This window comes from Strigops habroptila, chromosome 8 (genome assembly GCF_004027225.2).
Source record: "Strigops habroptila isolate Jane chromosome 8, bStrHab1.2.pri, whole genome shotgun sequence".
Taxonomy (NCBI): Eukaryota; Metazoa; Chordata; class Aves; order Psittaciformes; family Psittacidae; genus Strigops; species Strigops habroptila.
The window spans coordinates 17,161,461-17,184,987 of record NC_044284.2 but is presented as its reverse complement, the minus strand read 5'-3'; the positions used below and the strand labels follow the sequence as shown (position 1 = coordinate 17,184,987).

General features: G+C 36.1%; 1 non-coding gene across 1 annotated transcript; it reads left to right on the top strand.

Moving 5' to 3' along the window:
* Positions 1–23,199: 23,199 nt before the first annotated feature.
* Positions 23,200–23,307, top strand: LOC115612395. Its single transcript, XR_003992994.1, has one exon. It is a non-coding gene; the product is annotated as a U6 spliceosomal RNA (small nuclear RNA).
* The last annotated feature ends 220 nt before the right edge of the window (positions 23,308–23,527 follow it).

The following is a 23,527-nucleotide window of genomic DNA, read 5'->3' as shown; positions in this document are numbered from 1 at the left end:
ATTCACTTGCTTGTAACTGTTCCAGATTTACTTTTTGGAGTAGAGCTGCACTTCAGGGAAGTGCTGTCTTTTCCATAAGCATAGTATCCCTGTGTTCCCACCCCAATGGAAACAAGATAATTAGGCAATTTAAATAACATTCTTCTACTTTCAATAAAATCATAATCTCTTCAGTAGTCTCCTCTGGAAAACAACTCAGTCACAAACTGAAATGAAAATACGTGGAAACACCTTTCACTGGTGGCACAAGTGAACAACATACTGAGCCTACTAACCCTTCCTGCTCTTCTTCTTCAGAGAGCTGTTAAAAGATCAAGGCATAGAACCATTACAATATAAACAAGTAGTACAGATTTTGCAGTTGGTGGGACCATCTGGACCCAGATAACGTCACCCTAAACTATCTGCCATCCAGTTGCAGGGAAGGAGAAAAGTCTTTTGTGACTCAGAGCTAAAAGGCTGAAATGGCAATGTAGCTTACTGTCTCCCTGGTCCAATTACAGAAAACAATTATTATTTATTATTCCAGATAATGCCAGTGGATGCGTCCAAGCACTATCCTCCCTGTTCGCACTATCTGAATTGTGCCGTGAATCTGGAAAAAAAATGCCAGCTGAACTAATAGATGTGTGCTGGTATCCAGATGGCATTCTCTGCTGTATTTCTGCAGACCAATCAGACCATAATCCAGCTTTTTCCTTGGTGTTCATATAGACTACTACAGTTATCAGTATACAGTGTTCTGTGTTTCATGATTTGCTCTAGCCCTAGAGCAACTGTACATAGATGGACCTACTTGTGCCTTGTGAAAGGCTTTTTCTGTTTATGGCAGAATGAAACACGTTACACTGAGTAAGCATGAGATCGAGTTGTAGGGTATGTACAGTGAAGCAAAGCCGAAGAGCTCTCAGAAACCAGCCACAAGTATGATCCAGTCCTATACTACTGGTAGTACACTCTTATTTCCCATTCTTAAAACACTCTTTCCAAGTGCTGATGTCAGAGGGGTTGCTTTTGAAGAACATACAGTCACTGATGAAAAACTTAAGCAGGAAGCCATAAGAGTATTATCAGTAGTGAGGCTTGCTCACACCCGAGTTTTAAGTGCAATTTTGAAAATGTTCTGAGCAACAAAAGGAGCTAATACTAATTCTTCCTGTGCAAGAACTCTCCTGTTGGAGGCATTAAGTCATGTCATGCAGAAATTATTACCAATTAGGTCCTAAAGCTGCTTCAAACTGCAGAATCCTGACTGACTTGTGAGAAGGCAGGCAATTCATTAGCAGAAACAACCGAAACACCAAGGAATTTACATGATACCCTGCTGTACTATTCTTCCAATTCTGTGACATATAGTCACAATTAGAAATCACTAAATAGAGAAGGATGGAGAATGGAGCCAGATATTCATCTGCTGTCAACTGATGTCAATGCATTGCACTTCCTGCTAACAAGAAGTTAAAGGGTATGTACATACCCTACATACCTCCTGCTAAAGGGTAGTGCTGCATGATAGCAATATTTCCAACAGACCCACAAAATCACAGAATCACACAACTGTAGGGTTGGAAGGGTTCTCTGGAGATCATCTAGTCCAATCCCCATCATTGTATTATGTAAACCGGTACTATTTAAGGTTACAGGTTATTGTTTCTCTGATTGTATGTAGGCATTTTGGACCACAAATTAGAGATTCCAAGGCTTACTAGCACGAAATATTCTGAAAGGAATAAGGAAGCATGAATGCCTTTGCAAGATCTTCCTGGTTATTGTTTAGATTATATTGTTTTGATTAAAAAAAAAAAAAAACCTTAGACAGTAACTGGGAAAGCAATTCCAAAGGTATTATCATAAAAAGATAATACTTTTGTCCTGAAACGTTGATATCAGATGAACGCATGAGGTAAAAACAGCAGGTGTGAAATCCATTACAAATGAAAAAGACAAAACAGTAAATGAAAAAAATGAAATAAGGACTTCATTATATTCAGATTACATGGGTGAAAACTTCCTTTTCTTGTACAATCTCAACAAAAGTCCAGTCTAATAATCTTCCCAGCTAATCACCAAAGCACGTTTCACTCCCTGCTTCCACCTTCTCTTTTTACTTTTACAGTTTTCCAGTTCAATGGTTGTTAAAAATGTATGCAGTTATCTACTTGGTTATCTGCTATAATACGTTAGATAAAGTCAATCAACTTTGACAGTACTTATGGTTAAGAAAGCTACAAATGTCTTCATGCCCTAGCTAGCTGCTAGCATTCCATTTGTATGCTGGCATACAGAAGGTGCAAATAAGAAAAAGCTAAGTGATACTTTGAAATAGAACAGAGATCACAGCATAGTCATGTGCATATCCTGTCTCCATTATACTGTCAACTTCCTCTTTGCATTCAGCAATCTGTATTCCCCTTGATTCTTATTTTAATTGATAAACATATAATTGGGGAAGCTTTTGTTTTGACTTCAACTTGTTATTTCTACAGTGCTCCCCAAGTATAAATTCATTACTATTTTTAATTTGAAGATATGCTAATTTATTTTAAACAAAAGAGCAAAATTATTGTTTCCTCTTAGATGAGTTAGAACTTGCATTATACATCTGTGCAAGGACGTTCCCTTTGTTTCATTGAGTATATCACAAGCACTAGAAGATGAAGCACCTCTATTTTCATTTCCTCAATTGTCACTGGGAAAGAAACTACCTCCGCGTTCCTTTGGCAGATGGGCTAACTAAAGATCATCATACCCAGGGTCTCTTTTGCCCTGTGAATGCTAATGACTTCAGCAGAAGAAAGAGACACAGTGTTCAAGATCCTACAGGAGTTCAGTGGGAGTGCTGTCTGGTAGGCAGGAGATTAGGTTTACATCCTTATCAGAAATCAAAGAGATATGATATTTTACAAGTATTTAATAAGTTGATTATCAGGTTAGGACAATAGCTGTGACTCTAGAATCTTCTTGCTGTGTTATCTTCTTTATGAAGTGGGCAGTCTGTGATGAAGGCTGCTTAGAATTTAATGACTGGATGTTTGAGCCCAGTGTGAAAATACGTGTGCTTGGGAAGTTTTGCTGGTGGTAACTTGGGTGGGAATCAATCTCAGTAGCTAAGCATTAATTGGACAAACTGAAACCCTAAGGCCTGAAAGTTTTAGGAACTCTCAGATGCCTAAGTTACTTGAAAGATCTGTGTTTTAAGAGAAGTGTGCCATTAGCTTGTTTGATTAAGCACCTAAATATGGCTCAGCTTACTCTGAAGCTTCTTTTGCGTGTTGCCTGCAGTTCTTGCTGGTAAGGGCTAGTCCAGACCATAACGGTTGTTCCTTCTTCCCATCACAAATATTTTCAGTTATTAATTAACGTCATATTAAAGGAAAACTGCCTGGAATTCACACCAATTAAAACATAAATTTTCTTTGCCTCTTTAATCTTAGTATTTCTGTTGGATTTTGGCCATGTAGATTCGTAGTTTAATAACTTATCTGCTTTCTGCTCCTGTCACTTCAACACTTATTTTTTGCATTCTGATGCATTTCTCAGAAACATCAAAACATTTTGATTTGAAACTCTGAAAGTAGATTCTTTTCACTTCGAATTTTGAGATTGCATTTTGTATCTAAAACTTTATTGGTGGGCAAAATAACAAGAAAAAAAACCACAAACATGCATGGAAAAGATTAAATGGTCCCCACTCAAAATCAAACACCAGGCTGGAGAAAACATGTTTTCAGTGGAACACTAACAGGGTTTGTTTTTTTATTTTTTCTTTCTGCTGCCAAACTGTACACTGCTGCACGACTGCATTCCATGCCACCTACTGAACTACTAATACCACTGCCCATTGCATCAGGGAGCACTAGGAAGGTGCCAATTACTAACCTAGATCAGCTTGTGCGAACTGACAAGATCACGGCAGATGGTAATAAATATGGTTTCAGACAGCCACCACATGCTTTCCTCTGGAACTCATTCTCGTAGGATTTTGGTTAAGCTAACGCAAACTACGTTATATTACTACATAGCTCTGAGTTACTGAAATACTCAAAGGTTCACTGTTTGTGCAGGATTCAAGGTGCAAGACATGGAACGTGACCTGCATAATACCTGATGTGTGAACCAGACATTTAGATTTGCACATTTGGGCTTGCCTGTTGGTTGTTTTTCTGTTGTTTTTCCTCAGACATAACTCACCTCTAAGGAAAAATCTATAATGTTTCATTACATTTGATGTAAGTAATTGAAGCAAACAATTCTTCCCAAAAACCAGATATAAGTAAGAATATGAGAATATGGGCTGTTGTGCTGTCTTTTGGTGGGGTGCTTTCCCTTTCATTTTAAAGTCAAGTGCAAGAAAGCTAATACAACTTTTTCCAGCCCTTTGGGGGCTGGATTTAATCCAAATTTATGAAAGACGCAGAGAGCATCATCTTAGCCAAGACACTTCCTAAATTTGTCTTTTTGTTAAAATGAGGCCACCTAGAAGATTAAAAGCTTTCTTCTTTTTTCTGCTTTAAAAAACATAATTACACTCCAATTTAAAACTCTAATTGAGTGCACTTGTATTGGTAAGATGTTCTTTATCCCTTTAGGGACAATATTGCTATTAGTCACACAAGCTGTCTAATAATTTCATGGTCCTTCTTCTTTCCCCACCCTACACCGCCATCATAAATGAGAAAATTAAAGCTTTTTTTTTTAGTATCTCAATTATATCCTCATAAAATCAGCAACTGAACATTTTAGTTCAAATAGAAAGTTGCATCTTTAGCCAGCGTAAATTACCACTACTCTGCTGATTTCAATGATCAAAAGAAAGATAACTTGCATCAGCTGAGAATCTGACCCACGAAGACAAAGCCACTAAAAAAAGTATAAAAATACACTATTTTTTCAAGTTTGAGATTTTGCGTCTTGGCTATAAAAACACATCAGCTGTGCTTTATCTTAAATTTTATTACTGCTTTTTTACATCATACAGCAATTGATCAAGTTGCATCAAATAACACCACTCAAAATATGGTGACTGTACCTTTCTGATTAAGGAGACCAAAAATTGTCTTAAACTAGTGAGTCTGATAGACAACATTACCTTTCTTTTGGCTGTGTAAGTGTCTTTATTTGAACCTTTATTTTGCAATCAGATCAAAGGTAACACTTGCTATTATCTCTTTGCCTGTAAGTCCATCTCTGCTATCTTTAAGCTTAAATTCTAGATCTTCCATCTACCCAATTGCTGATGTTTGGGAGACTCTACGGACGTACCTCTTTACAAGCAGATCTCATATTTTATTAAGTACTTTGAAGTGGTAATGTTCACTTGAAGTCACAGGAGCACTTCAATGCTAGATTATTAGGGGACTACGCTGTTTTTCTTCCATCAAATCACCTGGAATGCTGATTAAATCTTGGGAAAACAAGTACATGAACTAAAGAATTAGTTCTGGCTTCTATAGCTATTGCATAGTCTTTGTAAAACAAAAGACATTTCAGCATTTAAGAATTATCGTTTATTATTTTCCATGCTATGCCTTCAGGCCTTAATTCATAAGCATTATCTTTGTTCTAGATTTAAAGCTTTTAAGGAGAAATAAACTTAATTACGTATAGCGTATGGAAAATTTGGGTTTTAACCACTAATCTGTGGCTTGTAATGAATTTGGATGGAAGGAATTCAAGACTCTGAAGGATCGTGTTTCTCATACTTGCCTCCATCGACTACAAGAGTTCTAGGATTTCTCAGTGAAAATCATCATTTGCTCAAATAAAAGACAAATGAGCCCACCATGAATCTTTAAAGTTTTTGAAATCTTTCATTTTTCTGTGTTTTTCTTTTGCAAATATTTATCTGCAAATACTTTGAACAAAATATAAAGAAGATGAATAGTTCTTGAAATAATAAAAGCTACTGATGAAAGATTTATTGAAATTCATTGCTAATAGGCATTTATCTCTCAGCATTTTCTGCACTGGATGCAGGAAAAAAAAAATGCAGTTACTTCTATTCTTCCTGTTTTCATTGTTTTTTAGGTATGATGATGATGAACAGAAATAACTTTCAGAGAAGAGGACCAGATATGCTGGTGAACATGTACATAACCCTGCTAACATCAGACTGCTTCTCAGTTTCCCCTAGCTGAAGGAAATGTTATTTTTCCAGTGCCAGTAATTATTATCCCTCTTTCTGCTCTGTCAGAGTTAGACATATTTGGTCTTATCTTAAACAAACACATCTGGTGATGAATCTGAAAAGATGGCTTGTTTCAGACCCTGAACCTCCCTTCCTTGCATACATGAACCCTGAGGATGTTCAATACGATTAAGGAAAAATTCCAAGGCTGTAAGAAAGGCTCAAAGTGAATATTATTTTAGAATGCTAGCCCAAGGCTGCAGTCTTTAATTGAATTCATTGAATTTCAGCTAAGTAGGCAACTGTCTTTCTAACCTAAGGGAGGCCTGTGTATATTAATAACATCAATGTTACTAACAAAGCAGCTAATACCGCACTGAAAACACGTTAGGAAGCTTTATATTTGTAGATGAAAAAAATACCTTTAGTTGATATGATTGCTGATCAGTCATTCACGACTTACTGTTGTGACCTCACTGACCCTCACAGTTCTGCTGCATTAGATTTAATTGCCACAGTGTGTAACTGCTATGTGCCAATCGTAATCACACCCACTGTACACAGGCTATTTGTCATCTGACTGTGCTTAATTAACAGTATGAAATCCTAACTCTGTATCCACTCTTGACTTGCCTGAGTTCATGATGAATTATTTGCTATTTAGTTATTATGATACTGTGCAAATGACTAGCTGTCAGCTTAGAAGGAACTGGCTAGAGCACATTGGATGTTTGTGGTATGCCCCATGAACAAACTTAGCAGAATGGTTAGGAACTAAAAATGCTGAAAAGTCATCAATCAAATACCATCTGGGCATACAATGGCTCCAGGAAAGCCATTTAGAGGAACGGTTTAATTTTCAAGTGTGAACATGCTCATTTTGGAATTCCCTTGAAACTCACAGGAAGTACTTGTTAGATTAAGTTTGATAGAGGATGAAATACCAGGTGAGCTTGTGTCAGAAGCAGAACTGGGTAGGGAATTCATAGAAAAAACTGACATATCCTAATACTTCACAATATCCTGTTCTTTTCCAGTTGTCCATAGGAAATATCAGTTAACTGCTATAACCAGTATGAGTATGAAAGAGGGAGTCTGGGTCTCATTTTAAAACGATCTTGAAAACTTGCAGCTGCTCTAACCCACTCCTTCCTCCTCTTCCTAACAAACCATAGTGTAATTTCTCTGGCCTTGAAAACCTACTGTGAAAAAAAACCAACCAAACCCAAAATTCTGAATCAAGAAATAGTAAATGAAAGCAAGAAACACTAGGGAGAAAACAGGCACCTGTCTGCTTGTATTTCAAGCACACATTTACCCATGAAATTGGCTCAATCAGTGATGGATTCTCTGTCACGTATCACCAACATCTGCCTTTGCAGGCTTTCTTAAGAGCACCAAATGAGTAATGCTCTCAGGTAAAAATGAAACCCATTGTACTGATACCCACTGTGCAGACATCACAGATAGCAATGCACATCCATGTTTCTCAACTGCAGTCTGTTTCTAAACCCCAAACTTACGATTCTTAATAATGTCTATATCTCCTTCCCAGGCATATTTATTATCAAGAAAGGTGACACTTTCCAGTCATCTGCTTGAATACAACATTGGAAATGTTGGCTTCTCCTCCGTGTGTGGGAATGTGTGAGTGAAAATAGTTTGGAAATATTACAGGCATTTGCGAAAGGGGTTTTGACACTGTCAGTTGCTATGTTGTTGTGACATTAGCAATCCTCTAGAACCACCACAAATAGACTTTCAGGCTTAAACTCCCTGCAATAGGGTGGCATCATCAGTATAAGTCGAAAAGGTGGCAGTTCTGTCATTTTTTCAGAGTAAAGTGGAAAGTTTAAGGCAAATGAAGTTCCTATAAGCCTAGTAATAGCAGTGGTAGCTTATGGAGGGGCACATTTTTCACTGTATCAGTTTCAACAGACACATCACAAATCACATGGCATTATGGGTTTGGCTTTTTGGCATTATACCTCTTTGCATCCAGGCAACTCTCAGATGGATTCAATGCACCTGGCTAGCTTCTACTTAACCATTATGACAGTACAGTAACATACTCTACCCAGCTTTGCCTTGGCATCCTTGTTCAGCACTGCAAATGTTTTTTAAAGCCTTAAAATCTATCAAAGATGTTAAGTTGCTATAGATGTGCCATAGAATACAGTTAAGTGTATTCCATGTATACTTCTGCAAAGCAGACAATAATATCATAGAGTAGAACATACCATTTAGCTTGTTTTAAATATAACAAGATTTCATAGTCAGAGATCATATCACTGAAATTCTAAAACTTTATGCTGTGTGTCAAGCTGTATTCCTGCGTACGTGAAATATGACAGAACCTTTCAATTACATGGTATAAAATATCAGCATATAGTGATAGTAATGGAAAATGCGAAAACTACTGCACTGCCTTGCTCAAGTAATTTCTATGTGTGTAAATTACACCAAACAATAAGAGATTACTGTATCAAGCTACTTTTGTAATGTGCCTGAAATCTTCAGATAAAAAGGGTTTTTTCTACCAATTATTTACTGTTCACAGCTTATGAATGATCATTTCTCATCTCTACTTAGAGCAGTGTCTCCTATCTTTCCTGCTGGACAGAATATGTAGTTTTTGCCATGATAGCCAAAGATCACAATACAAATACAAATTCCTGCCCCATCTGTATGACGCTCGGTGGAAGTACTGGTGTTCCTATGCCTGCTCAAATTAACTGCACTGTGAGTGCATTCAACGGATGGTCAAAATGGATGTCTCACCTAAGGCTTAGAAACAACTGGAGTGGCCGGTGATAGGCTGTCTTCTGCCACAAACCAATCCTAGCTACTTGCTTTTATTCTGCAAAATGCAGCTGCCCTTTTGGAACAGTATTGCTAATGCAAAATAGGAAAGACTTACTGTAATTTCTGTTTTGTCATTTTTGATGAACCAGTCAAACAACTTAGATAATTATCAGCGAGGCTATTTTCTAAAATTTTATGGCAACAATGTTTGGACTCTGATTTTATTATTTTCAATGTTCTTGATGATGATCAGCTAAATTACATGTCATGGCCTTACTTTCTCATTGTGTTGGACTGGAGCAGAAAATGAATGCAAGACCAACAGCAGATGACACACGCTCTACTTTCAAGATGGATTTGAGCCAGAATAATTCACAGCTACGTTAATGAAGTTTTGGAGATTCAAAACACTTTCATAAACTTACAGCTCATCTACTAGCTAACAACAAATAAAAAACATATAACTGCAAAGATAGTATTTGGGTATCCTGAAAATTCATTTGTGAATTGTACATTGCCTTATTTAGCCAGTCTTAGATACATTAAGCTTCTTTACCAGTATTACTTGTATAAAAATTAAAGACCCATCTTATTATTCAGCCACAACTATTTCATTATTTTAGTATCTTTATAACTTTGCCTGATGTTTACATATTTGTGTATAGCATTCTTTTCCTCACCTGCATATAAATATTTCAGTCTAAAGTGATCTGGCTCATTAGATAATTGATATTACTCACTCTCAGTATTTCTGATTCAGTTAATATGGTTTTTTTGTTTGTTTAATTGACACTTTCATGTCCTTTGAAATAAAACCAGGCTAATGAAGTTATTAACTTTCTTGAGATAATTAGTAGCTTGTTGTTGGTTTTTTCTTTAATTTGTTTGCAGGAGCAATATTTTTTACAAAGACGCAATTCAGCAGTTGTCTGATTTCTTGCCTTGATCTCAAGGTAGTTTATAACACTGCCAAAACAGCATGACTGGATTACTAAATCAAAATTTTCCTTTTCCAGTATCAACCCAACCAGACAGTCTACTTTCTATAAAACAGCCATATTTCTGAGCTGCTTGATACACTAAAGTAGTTTCATTTAGTCCATATTCATGCAAAACACTGAGCCACATGCCAGACCACCTAGTCAAAAACTCTATGAACTTAAATAAGGCCAGAGAATAATGTTTCTGAGAAGCAGGGTTTAATAACTGCTCTTTCTATGAGCAAATATTTTTTCAGCCAACATCCATTCTGTTGTAAAGATACTTGTGCATCTTTTAGGAAACCTTGAGCTACATTCTGAAGTTTGGACTAATTGCTAATTCCTCTTCATTTTAGAGAGGCTTTGCCAAAGCTGGCAGTGGTCAGAATTTGGTGCTGATTTTTTTCAGCATGAAAAATAACTGGCTTGATATATAAAATGGCTAATTTATCTTTATTACCTCTCCTTTTTATGGTGACAGGTAATTATGGTCTTCCCTATTTTACTTATTTTAGTGAAAAAAAATTGCAGTAGTACAATCTCATGATCAGTTTTCTGATCTCTTAGTAAGAAATAATAATCCCATTATTATTAATAATTAAAAAAAGTTTTCCATTTTGCAGATTAAGAAATAACAAAATAACTACAAAGCTATAAAACCCCAGGTATAATAGTGCTCTACTTTCCAAACAATCTTCTAGCCTCCATTTCTGTATCAACATCTCAGGTATAAAGTATACACTTTTACTGATCTTTTCTCTTACGTACAGTAGACTTTGTTGGGTTGTGTTAAAGGAGTTCCATGAAAAACTGAAAGCAGGTAGTATATCCACCATTAAACATCGACAGTCTTGACACGTCTAAATATCTTTAAAGATTATCAATATGTAACATGACTGAGGGTCAAAGCAGCACAGCATGGGAAAACTGCATAAAATGAATTAAAGGAGATTGTTTAGACATCAACCAAACAGAATGGATTTATCACATCTTAACTCTCTAGCAAGAAATATGCCATTGTCTGGTGTAAGCGCAACTAGGTTATAAAAGTGCCTTGATGGGTGTTACTCTTGTGCTTTTTATTCAATCTTTGGCCTGTATCAAACAGTTCAAAATATAGAATGAGAAATGTTTACACTGAACAGCCATATTACCTACTCTTCATCTATTGGACAAGCTCTTCTTTTTTATGTACGTTTTGGCCATTTCTCTGAGTTTTCTTGAGACCTGAGCTAGTACCAGTCAAAATTAATAAGATCATAACTTAAGCCTGTATATTACTTTACTAGGTTTGCATGTAATAAATAAATATTATAAAATAATGTCTTGCTTACGATGTACACACACATTCTTAGACAATTATTAAAAATGCTTCATATTGGAAGAATTCCCATGTTTGTTTTTTTTCCTCTTTTTGTGAGTTTAGAAATCTGGGGCTAGATTTCTAGAACTAATTGGATACCTAAAGCTAATTGGCCACATAAAACTAACTAAATCATATTGAATTCAAACATTGCACATTGTTGATTTTTATTTGTTGTGCTTCCTTGTTGTCTAGAAAAATGATGCTAAGTTAACACATTTCAAATGACTGAACTTCTGAACACTAGGCAGACTGCTTGTTTTAAAAATATGAAGTACCAACACTAAGTAGATTTCCCTGTTTCATGAAGTTCTGAAATCATTCACTTGTATTTTTGTCTTACGCAAGATTTCACAGTGCTCTGATTGAACTATGCTTACATATTCCTGAAGTTTTCTTTGTTAACTCAAGCATCAGTTACAAGTACGGAAAAAAAAATAAAATAAAACAATCCCAGGTGTACTCACTGGAATGCTTTTGTGACTGACCCTATCTCCTAGCTCTGACAGCCTCACCAAAAACCCACTGAAGTAAACACGGGTGCTTCTGTTAGCTATACTCAACTTTCAGTGAGCTCTAAGGCAACTGAACTTTGGATGACCAAGACTACATTTTGGATCACATCACAATTATTTTTCAACTGAGTCTCTCCCAGTCAGCATAGCAGCCAAGTTGCTATTCAGCTGAAATCTCTGTTTCAGCTTTCATACTTAAGTAAATGGACATAATTCTATTAAAGCTATCGCAAATTTAAACTTGTTTAAGATTTGGTTTTGGGACCATTATGAATACTGCTGAGGAAGAACACTATCACAACTTAAGTCCAAGTTATTGCAATAAAAATATTATGAGTGTATTATATTTTTATAAATAACTCAAGTTTGAATTGTATTGCTTTATACCATAAAGACATTTACAAATGCGTATGTGGTGGGGTGGTAGCGCTTGCTTTGGTTTTTTAATTTTTAGTCACGTTTAGTAATCACAAACACAAATAATAGCTTCTTGAGACATTTTTGAAATATAGCCGCATACAAATTCTACAACAAACACAGAACTGGTATTATTTGTCTTAGGTGTAGTTTAAACTCAAGTCAAAAAATATCAATTCCTTACCTTAATCAGACTCAAGAATGCAATAGATTAATTCTATATTATTAATTATGATGTTTATAAACCATACATGAAATTCAGAGGTATGAAACTGGGGTGCGAGGCATCCTTTTAATTTATGTTTGGTTTTCTTTATTTTTTTTCTGTTTTATTTCTTTTTGAGAGTAGTGCTTTATACCACCTGGCTATGCCTCCTGAAACCACAGGCTGTCTTGTCAGGACCAATGGATTACTGCCACACAACAGGGAGCACAAATCACCCATGTTCTACTTGCTTAGGATTTCATCTTTTGTACCATAAAATAAACCCTGGAAACAGTAAGACCTGAATCCCTTTACTAGCATATTTATTTATAGAAGAGTTCAAAGAGTGACTCTGTCCTTGTCAGGCTCTTGAGGTTTCAGCTGGATATTTTCTTTAAGGAAAGAGAGAAATTATCTATGGAGCAGATATATTAGTATTCCATACAACTATTTCTTTAAGTCTTACTTGTTTTTCTGTTGATACTGGAGAGATGTCACTCATAAACGAACTACTGGCAAAATATTTTTCTCCAGATATAGCAATGATGATGAAGGCAAGTGATTTGAAAAGGCAGAGAACAGTTGCTGAATTGCTTTGCTACATCTGCATTTGTAAACTCCTGCATACTGTGAAACTCCTTAGGCACTTGAAAGGGATCAGTGACTGAGAGAGCACTGGACAGGAGTAAAGCAAAAACTGAAGAGAACCAAAAAATTCATATCTAGATGGAGATGCTTTGGTTGTAGCATAATGAATGTAGCCAATTAATGGAGATTTTATAGCAACAGAAAAGCTGTTTGTATGAGTGACAAGCTAATTACACCAGAAGAAACAGAGGAATATTCTTCATTATGAAGCGCACATATCCTTTCAAACTTAGTTACTCTAATGAATTCTAAAACCGGTATTAGTCTCCTTCAGGGTTATATGTAATTCTTTTATCAGTGTGTGTGCACACATGTATGTGTGTTTATGAATACTTGCACTTCTGAAAACAAATATAGTGGGTTATATTATTACAATTTCTTTTCTTTTATTGGTTCATGCTGGCATATACTTATGCTTAAAGGTCAAGCTGCTAGAAAATATAACGCTAGCAATAGTAGCAGAAACTGCTGAGGTAGCAGAATTTAGTAAAATATTTCTCTAAATGCTTGTATTTGTTACCCTGTCTAATACATAAAAGGCTCAAAAAAAAGTCGCAGAGAAGATAAGTGTCTCAGATTGTTAGATGAAAACAGCTAGTGTGCTAAGATTTAAGCATGGGAGTTTGTAGGTCTCCTCTGGATACAAGGGTCAAAGGGCCACAGAAACAGGCAGCAGAACAAAGCTCACAAATCTGATAGGGAGGACTTATCTAGCCTTACTGCACTTGTTCCCTCCTCATTTTTTTTTCCAGCACCTCTTCCCAGTGACAGGATGCATTTTCTTTTCCCCAGAACAATGCCTATCTCTATCTAGTCCATACCTGATGCTCTGAAGCCATCTTAAGAATGCTTAACTTCATATTGATCTATCCTCTCAAAGAACAGATTAATTAGAAGCACAGATGATACATAACTGTCAATATTTTGATGTCACATGCCAGGATCCTCAAAATCTGTTTACTCTTTCATATTCTTTTGGTGAGCTCTGTATTGATGTTTTGATGTGTTTCACCACACAGAATTAATCACAACCTCGGATCTGAATGCAGAAAAAAGGTTACAATTGTGAGAAAACATGTTTAGTGAAGTCAACCATGCCAGGCTGAGCACTCCAAACGCTCAAAGATGTTGCTAAAGTAGACACATTAGTGCAAGACAGTTCTCCTGTATTTTTTCTGAATACATTATAAAAAAACCCCTGAAGGTCTATTTCTATTGTCACTAGGCCTGACTTTCCCTTAAGACTTTTTCTTCTGTCATTCCTTCTAATATAACATTATTCAGAGCACTAACCTGAATAAAATGGCATTTTTCAGAGCACAAGGCACATAGGCCAAGCCTTTGTAGAATTAGCATTAAAAGCCTTATTTCATAGCCATTGTTTATAAAAGCATGAACAGAATTTTCTAAAATTGATGTAGGAATATATACATGCCCACATAAACAGAAAGGTATTGTTTTAATATGTCTATTGTTCTTATAAGACAAACAAGTCTAATTAAATAGACCTGATTATTATAGAAATATTACATGGAAGACTAACAGAATATCAAGGACTGAATAACAAGAGATGTCATCTCCTTCAGACTCTGTATTTTTAAAATTATATAGTATTTCCAGGTTTAGACTTAGGAAAGTGAACATGTTATTATAAACAGAAGTCTGTCCATTTTTCTTCTTCTCCTTCTACAGTATGACAAATATTGGTAGCACTACACATTTTTACTATCAGTAACTGCTCTGAAACCCATGATCTCTATAATCCTCTTTCTGACCTTTAAATGAACGAAGGATTTATGATACTTTCTAGGAAATCTGGTTTAGGTATCAGATAAATAGGTAAAGATTATGATGCAGTAACTGGTCGGATAGTGAATTACAGAAAAAAGTGTTATGAAACTGTTAGACTTCCCAGAGTTCAGCAAAAGCTTTTCAATCTGCAGAAGCCACTCTAGTTTTCTTTTAAACTTGTCCAGTTTCTACACCTTACTTTTGTGCATAGCCCCTTCTGGAAAGCCTTTCCAGTTTTTTAGAAGTTCTGTGAAAAACTGTTCTCTTGGAGATCTTCTTAAGTGAACTTAGAAGAGATCTTAAGAAAATAATATAACCAACAGTCATTTTACTATATAGCTGAAGGGATCAAATAAGATACCTGATATGAACCTAAATGATTTAAACATTGTTTCCTAGATAAGGAACCCCCCTTTCTGTTTACTGATAATCTGGAATTGCAAATGGTATGTCCCATGCAATTCCTACATATCTATCAGATGGCTATAATATTAAAAAGAACACATCACAAGTTAATGCATCTAAAGTCCGTTATAAGTAGTTCACTCTGGTCACTTGAAGAGCAACATATTTAGTACTAGTGAAATATGCCAGCACTGCTGATATAAATGCTACTAAATTGCCCAGTACAACCTAGTGGGCTTTTAAAGCTCACCCACATTTGAGGAGAATCTACTTGTAGACAGAATAGGTAGTTTAATCATCATACTTATTCACCATCTAACCTTGTATCTTATGTTGTTGGAAGTATGATGACTTCGCATGCAGTCAGTGCTTATAAACCGTTTGAAAGTCACCAGATCATTTTGTATAGATGGCTACATTAACTGCCAGAGACTACCACAGTGGATGTCCTAAAAGGGTGATGGAAAACCGAGCCCTTTTTTTCCAGCTCTAAACCAGAATAGGACACCCTTTAATCTCTAAGCCATGCAATTTTCCAAGTACCTTTTGCTATACTTTTGTAAGGATGGGCATATCTCTTAAATTGGCCAAAAGTCTACAAGGTACAACTGGAACTAAGAAAATTACAAAGTTAGAGTTTTAGTATAAAGTCTCTGCCAAAATTGCAGAATGCAAATGAAATGGTTTTCTGATGTTGTAATGCAATCTATGATTATGTATGCATGAATATTTATAAACGACTCTTAGTAATATTGCTGGACTGGGTAGCTGATTTATTTGAAGAGGGAAACAATTGTTTAATTAAAACGAATGTTTAAATGGAAAAAGCTCATTATTTAATTCATAGCTAGTATGGCACAACTTCATGTACTGCAGGTTTTTAACTTAATATTATCAGTTTCTTCCACAAAATTCTACAGAATTCATTTTATCAAACTCCATTTAACTGATCAATATGTAAATTAAGAAAACTTTTTACCCTCTGAAGTCTGAAAAGAAAGGTACTGCTCCATGTTGTACAATGCTGTAAATCTGAAATAGAAATTGCTTCCTGTCTGACTTCAGTTCTTGCACAAACAAAGCCTGGTCTGTTAAATAATGAAAGGTATTGGTACAAACAAAGTGGAAATTAATGTTTTAAAATGGTATATATTTACTGAGATGAAACAGATTGTATTTAATGTATATTAAAAATTCATTCCATAAACAAAACATGATAAGTTTGCATTTTTAATTATTGTGAAAAGCATGAGTATAATCCTAAATCTGAGTGCTGGAATTAGTTTTGAATTATTTACGCTGTCCTTGAAATATCAGTATTATTGATTTAAAAGAGGAACACAAAAATGACTATCCTTTCAAGATAATTTTACAGATTTGGAAAAATACTACTCAAATCAAATTAGCTATTCCCCAGTTATCTGTCATAAAAATATGCATGCAGACATTGACACACATTATCATAGAATCATAGCATAGTAAGGGTTGGAAAGGACCTTAAGATCATCTAATTCCAACCCCCCTGCCATGTGCAGGGACATCTCGCCCTAAACCATGTGGCCCAAGGCTCTGCCCAGCCTGGCCTTGAACACTGCTAGGGATGGAGCATCCACAACCTCCCTGGGCAACCCATTCCAGTGCTTCACCACCCTCACTGTAAAGAACTTCCTCCTTATATCTAATCTAAACTTCCCCAAAACAGGAGAAAGGTTCAACATTCTCTGTATATGTTCCTAAAAGAATAAAACCATCATACTATTAAGGCTGTTATAAAAGAACTACACTTTTCGGTTGTACTGTGAAAGAATAGGTGCATTAGGACAGGAATTAAGTGGCTCAGAAATATGAGATGTCAGCTACCTTTCACTGAATAACTTTTCTAAAAAGTATCTGTAATATTTGATACAACAACCATCTCTTACTAGTAATTGAATGTTTTAGGAGACATCTTGTCCATATGCTCTCTCACATTACTGGAGCACATGTGCCTATGGGTTACGTATCTGTAAGCATCAAGACTAAAAGGCTTCAGCCTATGCAAACAAAAGAACAGAAGACACGGAGGAAGAACTTGGGCAAGTCAACAACCTCAGAAGCCCATCCTGATGAACACATTGACTCAACAGACACTGCAAAAAACCCACTGAATCCTGTCAGCACAGTTAGTGAAGCTGAATTAATACTGTGCTTACAGTATTAATAGGAGATAGGATAGGAAATTTCCCATTTAATATGCCTGTGTATCCTGTGTGGCAATTTCCTGTCTGGAATGTTAAATTTTGGGAAAGCCATGACTTGTTATGAGTTTAAGTGTTTGTTGTGTAGTCACAAGGCCAGTGTGTGTATGGGCAGCCACATAAGCCTGATCTATTACCTGACTTTCCAACCAAAACTACTGGGAAACTGGCAGTTATGCTGTCCTTTGCAGCCTGCTTTGGTTCATTGAAACTCCTTTGCAAGTCTGTCACTAGTGTGACAAAAACTGAGACTGCTTTCCATTTTCCAGGTCAATGCATACAGCTCTGCAGAAGCTTCTGCTGAACTCAACCTGGGTGAATAACCTGAGCACACACTGCTTTCATCCCCACAGGGCGTTGCAGGCACACAGCCCTGTCACAGGCTGACCAGGTGCTCATCTGTGTGACAGATGACCACGCTCTTTTCTTTCTCAATATCTAAGTACAATCTGAGCACAGATATAGCCTGCAAACCCGTGATCTCCATCAACAAAACTCCCTAGTCTTGCAAGCTTTTCCTTATTAATTTCCTAGTCAGTAAGAAATTGTGGGGCGTCATAAATCAAAGTGGTTTACACTTTGATACATTTGCCTCAAAATATCATACTCTCTGCAGGGACAATATCAGTACAATGTATCTATGATATCTGGCATCTTAATATGATTGCAAAAGGTAAAGTCAGTAACTCTATAAAATCTCTGACATATTAACTTGTTAGAAAATCCTTGTTAAGGATACAAAATGAGTCACCAAAAGTTAGGAAACTTAATTCTGCCTTCCCAAACACACACAATATGAAATATTCTTGGATTTCATGCTCACTTCCTGTCTTTTCATGCACTACTAAATTCACAGGACAGATTCAATATTCAAAAGATAATGTGAACACTAATTTCTTTTCCTCTCCCTCTCATCCTCACTATTTAATTGTCTGATATTTCATTTATAAGAGAAATCCACTATAGGTCATCTTCCAGTTTTCTTGCATCAATTTTTAGTATTGTAAAATCTACTGAATGATATAATAAAGCATATATCTGTATAACTGTAAGCATCAGAGCATGATATTAAATGCATTTTAGGTGGAATGTAGCTCTCTGACAAGCAAATAAAAATTGCACTCACTTTTCACAACCCACTAAAGCATTGTTTAAGTGTTTCCCATTAGAAACAAAATAGTTTTTAGTGACTTAGTGTGAGGTGTCCCTGCCCATGGCAGGGGGTTGGAACTAGATGATCTTAAGGTCCTTTCCAACCCTAACTATTCTATGATTCTAGATTTTAAGGGATATTTTAAAGTATTGAGATGGTCTATGGAAGAGGTCCTTGGACAGTGTAAATGTGACAACTGACATAGTTTAGAGGAGTTTTACCGGCGGCTCTTTGGAGTGAAATACTCTGTCTAGAATGCTTCCTAAAGAATTCTGAGAGGATTTCTTCTCTGTAGTTCTTTCTTCAGAGAAGTGAGGAAGGCACTGAGCACTGCCAAGCCATACCTTGGAAATGCCCGAATTTTCTCTTCTATTTAGGCTCCCACTGGAATACTACCACCATCACCACCACTCCCCACCCCAGCCCCCAGAGAGCTACACTTCCTCCTTAATGTGAATAATCTTAATCTCCAAATAAGTATGAACATGTAGGTGAGTTCTGTCAGGAAGTCACTTTTATTTCTCTCTCCAGATTATGTCTCCTACCCATTTCTTACAATGGAAGAGAACAGAAAACAGACACCTTAAGGGTGTAGCTTTCTTTAAAAATTTACTTTTTTTTTTACAGTCTTATTTTTCATTTACTATCTTACCATTTATTACTATGTCTACCTTGTTAAAAGATTCATGGCCTATACAAATATTAAAATAACAAAATGTCATTAGTTGTAGCTGAGAAATTGTAAACCTGTATTGTACAACATGAAGTGAATTAGAGAAACTAATTTTGGTAACTGGCAAGTCTAACAGGAGTAACCTGCAAGCATATTCACAATGCTTAGCAAGACGACTTTGATTTTACTGGTAAACATTTTCTGATGTGTAGTCTTTAACACATTTCAAGTATGACCTAAATCTTACAAAGTTAATGGGAGTCTCTCCACTTCCTAATATTGTGCTTTGCATTAAGCCATTCATACAGCTCACTAATTTACTGTATCTGACTCTAAAGTTTTAATATTCTTACTCTTCCCATTTTAAAGAAATTGATGGAATAAAAATAGATATAAATTGATGACATTTGTGCCCTATACATGTAATTAGTATGTTCACTTAATTTCCATATTTTTATTTACACAGTGGTCTACCATTTAAGAGTATTTGACTGTATTTACAAATGTCCATCTAAGAAATATATTCTGCTATAATTCTTTAAATTTAATTATTGCTGAATCAATGGAGGCTTATTAAGGGAAAGCATCGTTTCAATTGTTCTTTAGTAGAATTGATTTAAAAGCCAGGACTTTATTTATTGAAGAGATTTTAAGATATTTCATGTTACTGTAAATTCACTGACTTAAGCAGAGATGCACCTGTTTAGACCAGGTAAGGTCTCTCTTATCAGTCTGGCCATTGACTTCCATGCCTACATCAACAAAAAAATGAAGGAATGGTGTTCCAAAATTTGTACCTGTTTCAGGCTTTTTTAACATCTCAGAGGATGCTCTTTTGACAACTGGTCTATAAGATCTTCTAATATTTATCACCTGGAAGGATGAAGATAAAATGTGAATGCTCTTTGGCATTCACCTTACATAGACAAAACACCTCAAAAAATGTCAATTTACATGCACTTAACAGTTACAAACCTCTGACCTATGCTTAGAACTGGAAGTGGCAGACTTTGTGCTGCCTTCTAGCGTTCTGCTCACTGATACACAGCTAGCAAGAATCTCACTCTCATCAGATTACCCATCAGTCATTCATATTCTTTCATCAAGTTACAAAAAAATCTTAATTTTTAAATTTCATACATATATTCTAAATTCAGGAATCAGGGAACTTAAAAAACAGGAATAGGAAATTAATTTTAATTCCATAAGAATTAAAAGTTTTGAAAACACTCATAGTGAAAATGAAAATGGATAAAATCAACCAAATTCGTGGTTATGGAATGATTTAGTAATAATGATCATGCCTTTTGAACATATATAGAGGAAGTGGACTTATTTATATTCTGATGAGAAAAATCTGAGTGTGGTTCACTTAATTCATTGCAGTCAGGAGCGTAAGAATGGAACCTAGGCTTGTGCTGGCACCAAGGTGACTGATGGTAAGTGAAAACAGAAGAACTAGATATCAGGGAAGAATGCAATTTAGTTGCATGAAAAACTCTGACATGTCTCAGAGAAGAAGAATGAACTATGAAATGAAATTAAACAGTCGAGGTGAGCAGCTGCAGAGAGGACACCTTCAACATCAGAGCGAGGGGAAACACAGCATCCAGGAGCCTCAATTCTGAGTGGCAAGAGCCACCGAGGGAGCCTCAAGTCCTCAACAGGACTTGCCCAGGAGCCGGAAGCTCAGCACCATGAAGGAGACTGAACAGGAGATGTAACTCAGATATAACTCAGAAAGCTGAGTACAATTAAAAAAAAAAAAAAAAAGATATAAAGAGATAAAGATCAAAGGGACAAGGAGAAAACATATCTTGAGGGACTAGGATCACAGAATGAGGCAGTAAAAGGATGACGTTAAAAGGAAATGGATTAGCCACAGCTCAATTGGAAAGTTTAGCAACATGAAATGTAAAGACATTTCAAGAGGAAATGACAATATGTTTCTCCGAGTAACTTCCATGCTAATATTAAAATACGGAGTGAAAGAGTAGCCTGATGAAAGTCAGTATATTACAGACACTTCAACTGGGTTGTTTGAGTGTGAAACTTCATTTCAAAACTGAAAAACTTTAAAAAAATATAGGGAAACTGTTGTGATAAAACAAATACTGTTGAAAAATACTCAAGAAAGATGGCTTTACTACATAAGAATGGCTCTGTAAAGCATGTCATACTAAGGGAAAGAAAGGAAAAGTTTCAAAAGCCAGGAAAGACTGAATATGGCTGAGCAGATGCAGAAAAAATATATGGTATAAAAATATATACAGACTAAAATATCTATGAAACTTGTGCAAAACTGAAAGCAGCAAAAAGGATACAATTTGGGTCTATAAGCACTTTTGGATCGATAGATAAAAATAAGTAAATAATCCCTTGTAGGAATGGGTTACATAAGAAGCAAGAAAGTTCCTGTCTTGTCCAGATTTTATATGTCATTAATACTGTAGTAAGCACATTCACCAAGCTTCCCTAATAATGTCACTCATTCTTTACATTTTTATAGTTTCAGGAACACATAAAAAGCAAAAAAAAAAAGGAAAAGGATTTAAAACCCCTCTAAATAACGCGTGTGTATAATTCCGTGATTTCCCTAGTGGTCTTTAAGTTCATCCTGGGTGGTATATTTTAAGTTTAGGGCAAGTCTCCTGCTGGAGGTCAGGTTTTTAATTTCATATTGTGGCTCGACTCAACGTTCAGTTTGGCTGCTTTGCTGCATAAACTTCTGCTAAGAGCAATATATGCTATTAGTGTTAAAAAATACGTTGCTCATGGATGTATAAGGCATAGAAATCCTCTATAAATGTCTCTTTTGCTAAAGGTGTTAAAAATGTGGCCCAGTTTGTCAAAACCACAGCTGCTTTCCTTGGGGTTTCAGAATGCTCATAACAAATAGATTTTTTTATGAATTTGTGAGAACACCCTGAGGAAAACAGCTGCGTTGTTACAGAACCCATGAAATCTCAGATGAGTCTGAACTACTGGATTTTAGAGAACTGCTACTTTAAAGCCTTTATAGTTTCAGGTAATATCATTATTTTATTTGATTTCTATAAAGATATTTTAGAAGAATATTACGGTGATTATTTCTAGTTGACTGGGACAAAACTGCTAACACTGAAAGACCTTGACTGTTGCTCTCACCTGTTAAAATGGAAACAAACCAACATGTAGCACATGAAAAAAGGTAGTGGTTTGGGCTGTTAGGTAATATTTTCTGCCAAACACTCAGCAATTGGAATGGGAATGAATTTATCCAAGAGGCCGTACAGACAAGTAGAATCAACTCTCAACTGTTTCAGTAATCTCTACATAAACAACTAAGTCAACAGATTAAAGGCTCACTTAATGGCTGAAGTTCCTTATAGCAAATGCCTTACTGAGAGTTTTCTATAAGGAATACTTCTTCTGTAACCCCTACATAGAGTTTTACTGAATTAATTTGGGGAATTTAGCCTTCTGTCTTTCTAAATGCCTATTTATTCACAGAGCAATGAAACTAAGAACTAGGACATTTCTCCTTCAGTTGTGCTCTGCTTTTATGTTCCCTTTTCAATACACTAGTGCTTCCTTAATGTCTAGGTATTTGTGTCTAAAGGTACAAGAGAATGTTGCTAACTCTCTTCTCAAGACATACGACATTGAGCACACTAAGTTCTCAGAGGTGCTGCATCTCTGCTACAAAAGCCTTGACAGGAATTGGCACTGGATCCTACATGAGTGTATTCATGTGTGAGGTTGCTTGTGTTTACAGAGCTACACAAAAAACTCACTGAAGGAAGAAGTGTGGGGTGATATTACAGAAATAGTCAGGACATTCGGATTCTAAAAGCCATCATTATAAAGCACTTGCAAATTCTACAGGTAAAGATGTCCTGGGTTCAGCTTCGGCAGCACATGTACTAAAATTGGAATGATACAGAGAAGATTAGCATGGCCCCTGCGCAAGGATGACACGCAAATTCGTGAAGCGTTCCATATTTCCCCCTTAAGGTATAATACAAAACCACTACTGCTACCACCAATGATAATAATGATTAGTGAAATAACAAGGGGAGAGGATACAATTGCTCACCACCCGCCGACCGATACCCAGCCCGACCCGAGCAGTGATCTGGGCCTTCCGGGTAACTCCCCCCGGTTTATATACTGGGGCATGACGTGCTGTGGTATGGAATACCCCTTTGGCCAGTTTGGTTCAGGTG